Source organism: Pararge aegeria, chromosome 9, assembly GCF_905163445.1.
Source record: "Pararge aegeria chromosome 9, ilParAegt1.1, whole genome shotgun sequence".
In the NCBI taxonomy this organism is placed as follows: domain Eukaryota; kingdom Metazoa; phylum Arthropoda; class Insecta; order Lepidoptera; family Nymphalidae; genus Pararge; species Pararge aegeria.
Window position 1 is genome coordinate 9,621,675 of NC_053188.1, and position 8,185 is coordinate 9,629,859.

Below are 8,185 nucleotides of genomic sequence, written 5' to 3' on the forward strand. Positions count from 1 at the left end.
CAAGCGAGTTTCTTACTCAACTAATAAAAACAAGTTCTCTGATATATACACTTGCCTAAACAATAACAATTTAAATATGTTGTCTACCTATATGTAAGATTAGATTTATTTAATTAATACACAACAGATAAAAAATACACATCGTTTTTTTAATTGGCAAAGCGTTGCCAATTAAAAAAACTTAAAATATTCGGCACTACAAAAAGATCATAAGTCTGTCTGACACTGCTATTGTAAAAACATTAATCTCTATAAAAACTCAATTGAGAGTACAAATATAGTAATAATATTTGTGACAAGTTTGTCAGCAGACATTACGGTTATGTAGCTATGAGTGAACTTAATCTAACGAAAAATGGTGCCAATCTTTAAGATGGCGGTACGGCGGCCAGATAAATCGATGTACATAAATGGTTTAGAGTTAGACTTGTCTTTCATTACAAGTACAAAATAAGCGTTATCATTTAATTTACATACTGTAGCTACCTCGTTGGTAGAGAAGAAGTTCTAGGTCTGATTCTTCGATCTGTTCTGTATTCTGATCTGCCCTCACCACATAGCAAATTAAATATAGTCATAGTTGCTGCAACACCGTATTGGAGTAGCGTTGTCAGTTAATACTGTAAATCTTCGCGTAAAGACGTATTGGACTTCGACAAATTACTCACAATCGTAAGATACATAGTTCCGAAACCTTATTTAACTTCTTCTATTTCTGGAGCCCTAGTACTTATGAGTTAACTAAAGGTACAATTAAATGATTTGGTCTAGTGGTTAACGATTTCATGGCTTTAATAAATAAAATATAAATAATGATGTCAACAGACAACTCTTAATAGAATACCAGTATTCTGTAGAATTTTAATGAGATTTCGGAAGATTTAAAAGAATGTTAACAAGCACCTTTAAAATATTTTCTATTGTCTGCAGACAGCCTTTGTAAAAGCCTAATGGGATAGACATTCAAAAAACTGGATCAACATTATGATTCAAAGAAACGTGGCAACGAAAAAAATTAATTTCCAACATAATGTTGGCTTGCATTCAACTTCAAAAAGACTGAGTAATGTATGCTAAACAAAAGGTGGCTCCGTGTCGCTTGCATTCTCTTTAGGTTGTCTACTATGCACCATATTATTCAGTATTTTTTTCATCCACGTTATTGAAATTTACGTTTATTCATATTTTTCGACTAATGAATAATAGAGTTGTACGGGTAATCTGCAAAGTATAATTATTTATCAATTTTTTTTACCTAATTTGTAATTATCCTGAATATTCACACAACCAATGATATATTTTATTACGGTATGTATCATTGCAGGTACTTGCCAGTTTTATAAAATTTGAAGACTATTCGGGCAGCAGGAACACCTGTAAAAGTTGTAAGTCTTCCTTGCGGTTTAAAGCCCTCTTCGTGCCCTAATCGTATAACCGATGCGTCATACAGTGATGCCCTTTAGAGTTGGTAAAATATCATAATTTAAGTAGGTACATATTAATAAGCAAACGAAAGTTGACGGGTAGTAAATGCTTTGGCGATGAAGTAAAATTTAGAAGCGCTAACTCACTAATACAACTTTGGATGGATCTGGGTTAATTGTCGGGTAAGATAAAAAAGTCTTAGGTTTATTCCCAATATTAAATCTAAGTCGATTAAGTTCTTAATTTAGCTTAGAATTGGAAGGCTAATTGGGTGGATGGCTTCAACAATGTGTTTATTCGCCAGGCTTCATCAAAGTGCGGGATATTTGTAGGTCAATTCGTAACGTGTAAAAGTGTAGGTTGCAAACAAATAAAATGATTTAAGGAAACGTCAAAACGTGGCGTTCATCTGGCGTCCTTAGTGGCGTTCAAAATAACGTTCAGCGTGCAATTTATGTCATCCTTCAGTGTTGAAGCATGTGGTATTACTTGCTTAAAGCGCAGAAAACCGGCGAAATCGCCCGCCCGGATATGTTAGTTTTTCGAAATAACAAGGACCAAGGACACAATAATATCTCGACCATACAGGGTGAGGGAAATATGATATCAATTGTTACTGTCAACAAGTCAATTTATAAAAAAGAATTTACCAATTTATAAAAATGCTCATCATTTTAATAAATTATCTGACATATCAAGCTAATGTTATCAAAAGTTTTATTATTTACCAAAATTACAGTAACACACATTTAGTCTCGCTCCAAATTTATTAATGAATACACCAATATTTATCGGTAGCAGTACACAGGTAATATGTTTGGGCTCATCCGTTGCGACCGGCGTGACAGAAAGACGACGGGGCTACTGTTACAATACTGGGAAATTTATTCGGTAGCCTTCCATTATATACCTACTTAAGATTATATTGAACAAAGGCTTGATGTAAGTGCGATTTATGCGTCTCGTAGGTAAGGGAACCGAAAACATATGACCTATGCACACGCGTTTTATACGATTTACAAACCACTTGCATGAAAAAAAAAAATGTTTCCCGGCTACTTACTATTGCGTATATTGTATGTAATATTTGTAGCCGTTAATATATAAAAAATTGTTAATATGTAATATATTTTAAAGCTTTATAAGTAACTTTAAAGCTCTCCAGTTTGGAGATCTCTGTACTACGTTTGTCCCTGAGTTGAGAGTTATGCCAAATTTAATTAAGAAACATACGAAAACAGGAATCAAACAAACATACACAATCGCATTGATAATATTTTGACGGCCGACTGGCGCAGTGGGCAGCGACCCTGCTTTCTGAGTCCAAGGCCGTGGGTTCGATTCCCACAACTGGAAAATGTTTATTTTTTATTTATTTATTTATACTCTTTATTTGTACACCACTCAAGCAAAGAAACAAGACAAAAAAAGAACAAACACATGAAGAATGAAGCAGGATACAAAAGGCGGCCTTATCGCTAAGTAGCGATCTCTGCCAGGCAACCTTAGGATTAGGAAAACTAAAAAGAAAACAAATAGGTGGGGTACACTATTTAGTACATACATACAAATATCTACATACTAATACATAAACCAGACTACACAAATAAAAAAAAATTAAAAATACTATTGATAAATATAAAAAAATAAATATACTAATACATATCCTAATATACCATAAATACTTCAATATGAGTTTGAGTAGATAAATAAATAATAATAAATAATAATAGTCGTCTTTACTGAGCGAGATAATGAGCCTTAACAGCATTTTTAAATATGCCCAATGACTTCGACTGTCTTATGATCAATGGGAGTGCATTCCACAATTCAGTAGCTTTGACAGTGAACGAATGCTTATAAAACTTCGTTTTGTGGAACGGCATGCTCAAAGTCAGCGCACGACTCGATCTAAGTTCCGACTGCACTCCAAGAAATTTAAACTTCTCCTTAAGATAAGAAGGTTTGTGTGATGAGCATTAAGTGTTTTTCAGTGTCTGGGTGTTTATATGTATTTTCTAAGTATTTATGTATATATAATTCATAAAAATATTCATCAGTCATCTTAGTACCCATAACACAAGCTACGCTTACTTTGGGGCTAGGTGGCGATGTGTGTATTGTCGTAGTATATTTATTTATTTATTTATTTATTTATTAGGCTGAATATAATTTGCAGTTGCTGCAGTTGCTGCAGGTTAGGTTGCGACGAATCACTTCGAACAAAATCCCTCACAGAAGTAACTTGGTTTCTAAAAACTCGTAATTTTTGTATTTATTAAGAAGTTTTCTTTATTGGCATGACTTTGAAATCCTACCCTACGCGTCTTCCGTCAAGAACTTGAGCAGTTTTATATTTTTTGTTCAAAATTCTTGTAAAACAAGTTATGAATTAACAAAAAATACCCGATTCAGTTACTCGTGTGGGAACAATTATCGGCTTGCTTATATTTTAAAACAACATTCTGAGTCTTCGGATTCTCGTATTTTCATTGCTAATCGTTTTAGCAATTTATTACGAAAGAAGTTCATTACGTTACAATTTTGAAATGAAAATAAAAAATTATATGGCCACCGCTAATGAGACACTGTAATACTTTACTACTATTCTTTAATCATTTTGAAAATGAACTAAACTGCGAATAGTTCAATAAAAATTAATTAAATTAAAATGATCTACAACAAGTGGGAAATAATGAATCTGAACTGATAATAATTAAAAACAAGAAAATTAAAAACTAGAGCAGACGAATAGTAATACTGAGAGGGCGAAACTAATACCAAACAAGCGATTATGAAATCCGAAGCGATAAATAAAGTGCTCTAAGTAAGTATAGACTCTTTGTCCCCGTGCTACTTTTAAATCTTAAATTAGATTAGGTTTAGTAACTACTTAAATATTCATGGGCACTTAGGTTGTACTGGGTAATTAATAGCAGTGGCGTTTTGGAGATTCGTAGTCGCCAGAATAAATTCGCTCACTCAGTATTCTAGTTCGCCATATTCAGAGGCGTAAAGAGCGGGACCTCGGAATTACTTAAGGCGGGCAGAGTTCGATCCTCGGCACACACCTATAACTTTTTTAAGTTATATGCGTTTTAAGAATTAAATATCTTTTTTTTTAACGGTGATAAATATCGTGGGGAAACCTGCATGCCTGAAAGTTGTCCATCATGTTCTCGAAGAAATCCACCAATGCGCACTTCGCCAGCGTAGTGGACTGCGGCCTTAACCCTTCTTCACTGAGAAGAGAACAATGCCCTGTAGTGGACCGATAATGGCTTCATGATGATGGTTCAGTGATTACCTTCAATATACGTTCGTATTATTCGCTCAAATCATATACCCCTTCAAAAAAAATTTTTAGTATTCCTTTTTTCAACTTAATTAATAACAACAGAAATCTACTGGCAATTTAACTAAAATGGTTAAATAATTCTAAGTGAATGATCAATATAATGATTTCAATGAATTTTGGTTCAAATGCGACGTTATCATCTAGAAATCATTATGTAGTTTGGACTCAAGTTTATCAAAAAGGAAAATTAAAGTACGCGCAATGAAATAAATAATTAATGATAACAAATGGATAATTCCCACCAAAAGGTCTAGTGTCATACTTTACATTGCTTTGATGATTTGCGCAACACTAAGTTATTGCGTAGATAATATAGCGTCACAAATTTTATCTCTACAGTATTAATTACTACTTACTTAGGAGAGGAAATATTTTGATCTCCATTAAACTTGAAATTACGTTTATATTTGAAACCGATTTTTTTTATAACTCTAGCTCTATGTCCGACATACAGAGCATCCTTTTGTTCTACGTAAAGCATTAGTACATTTTGGGACTCTCTCTATATTACAAACAACCAGTAAGGAACTGGATGCATTTTAAAACTATAATATATACCCTCTAAAATAATTCTTAAAACACACTAGATATCGATATTCTTGTGATATCGTCCGCATTTTATTTTGCTTTTCTTAAATATCGTGCCTATTGTTTTTCGAGCTAAAAGTATCCTTTGTCCTTCCCCAGGTTGCAGTCTAATTAGTTGTTCCATGTAATTACAAGTTTTAACGAAATCAGCATGCCTTTCAGACTGCCTTTCAGACAAAAATAGTATACATACAGAGTTATTGTCGTATTTATAATAGATACTAGGGGGGGTCTTGCGGCTTCGCCGGCTCAAATTATGGGACACAGCGTACTAGTGCTACGTAGTCGCCTACAACATTCTTATTAATATTTTATCAATCGTACTGGTAGTGCCAAAAAAGCAAATCCATACATTAAGTACAGGTAACGATGCTACTTCTTTCAACATATTTAAAGAAACGACTGAGGTGGACGCTAGTAATATAGGTATCTCTTCTCATTGCCAAAAGTAAATGACCGCCCCGGGGACCCATTTCCCCCTTTGCCTTACTTAACTTAAATGACTGCAAATAATAGCAGCACCACATAATAGTCGATAGCGCTGGGTAACCACATTGACCTAAGTCAGTAAATGGATGGTTGTGCTACTTTGAAAGTTTGAAAGATAATATGATACACAATAGTTTCAATAATCAGTCAGTTAACAATAGTCTCCTATCAAAATTCAAAAATTATTTATTTGAAGTCGGCCTAATATACGCACTTTTGAAACGTCAAGTCTGTCTGTGTGTAGTGACTCTACCACCGGTTCGGAAGGCAGATTCTACCGAGAAGAAGCCGGCAAGAAACTCAGCAGTTGCTCTTTTCCAACATTAACAATTCACATTTTACATTTTAAAATTCATTTTTCTATCTTGTGAAGAGATGAAAGCGGAGCCGGATGCTTCCAAACAACCTTGTCATTAAGACATTCATCAACTGTATAATAACCTCGCTATAATAAATGTGTTTTAACACATTCTTTAAACTTATGCATTGGTAGGTCCAAAATTACCTTAGGAATCATGTTATAAAAGCGTATACTTAGTCCCACAAATGACTTCTGCATCTTTCGCAGACGATATGCAGATGTCACTAATTTATGACCATTTCTTGTAAGTTGACTGTTTATATCCACTTTTTGTTTATAAAGACTAATATGTTGTCTTACAAATACTATATTGTTATAAATATATTGTAAGGCTACCGTAAGGGTACTTATTTCTTTAAATTTTTCACGGAGGGAATCACTAACAAAGAATAGTACGTAAAAGAAGGAAGAATCGAAATCGCATTGTTAGTTGATTTGTATGCTGATTCGTATGGTTATCAAAGATTTCTAATTTTTTTTATTCCTCATAAATGAGACAACATTTCATGTATTAAGTATAGTTAAGCCTTAAGTAAGGGTAGGGTAAGTAAGTAATTTTTTCTTCTATCTCCAATCATATTCTTCAGATCTACACGTAATTTTAGTAGAACTAAACTGTTACTATATCTTATAAAGTTTAAAATTTGTATTAAACTTAAGCTTTTCTCGACCTATTATAGTATTGAGGACTACGTCGCCATTATAAAAGCTTGGGTGTAAAAAGCAAATAGTGTTGACGTATGGAATTATCGCCATCAACTCACAAAAGTGTCATCTACGTGCCTATTTGAATAAAGACATATTTGACTTTGTCTTTATCCTGTAGTGTAAATAATAGAATTATTTAAATAGGTTTACAATTGAATTGGAGTTATCGTGTAAAATTGACAAACACTTTCACCCTTTTCACAAAGGAACTAAGCTAAATTCCGAAATAAAAAGTATAAGATGTCCTACCTCTTAGTATGGACTAAAATCAAACAAAGTTTAATTTAATGCACACAGTCGTTTCAGCGTGATGCGGCCCAGAAACAGATAGTCAGACAGACAAACAGACCCGATATAGTTTTATTATAAAATATAGAAAAGGTAAAGATTACTATGAATTCAAATACTATTTGACTGACTTTTTAAAAAAACTTACAGGATTCTCTAAAATAAAAATAAAAATTTGGTGTGTTGATTAAATATAAAAAGGTTTAAGTAGTAACCTATTAAAGCAATGTTTATAGGTTAATCAGAAAAATCTGTATATAGGTACAATATTGCCAATAAAATTGTATTTATTAAGCTTAGAGTAAAAGAGAGAGAAGTGAGTTTATCTTAAGAGTTCTTAGACGTACTTCAGTTAGTTACTTTTGTTTAGAACTCGTTATTCCAAAACGATTCACATATTAGAATTTTAGAAAAGTTGCCGTGTACCTACGCTTACTTTGACGGTTTATTACTTTACGAATCTCAAATTCTTCGAATGCCTGACGCATATTAGGAACAAACCCTTTATTTCCGTAATTGCTTACAAACATCAAATTAAGGTCGAAAAAAGTGCAACTCTTTAAGTAGTCCGCGGAGAGGCTGCCCTAATTTTACTTTCGAATTTTTTACCGACGGGTCATCGTAAATGCATTTATCTCCATCAGTCAATCATGAACCGAATCTACATAAAATATAAATTAAAAAGACACGCTGTCTGCGGGTAAAGCAATTTCGTCACTTTTTCTTGAGACATTATTTCTTGAAATTTCTTTTGAATAATCAGCTTTTCGCTCTTACCTTAGTAATCTAAACGAATAACATATACATAAGTATTTAAAATATTTGTCACCTTTCCTTGGTAATGGAATTTTTAGGAAAGAAAAATTATGAAAGTTCCCTAAAAAAATTGGAAAATACGATACAAACTGTACCTTATTGCTGGGTTTTATATACAAAAAACATAGTCTTTAGTCGATATTAACGAAATC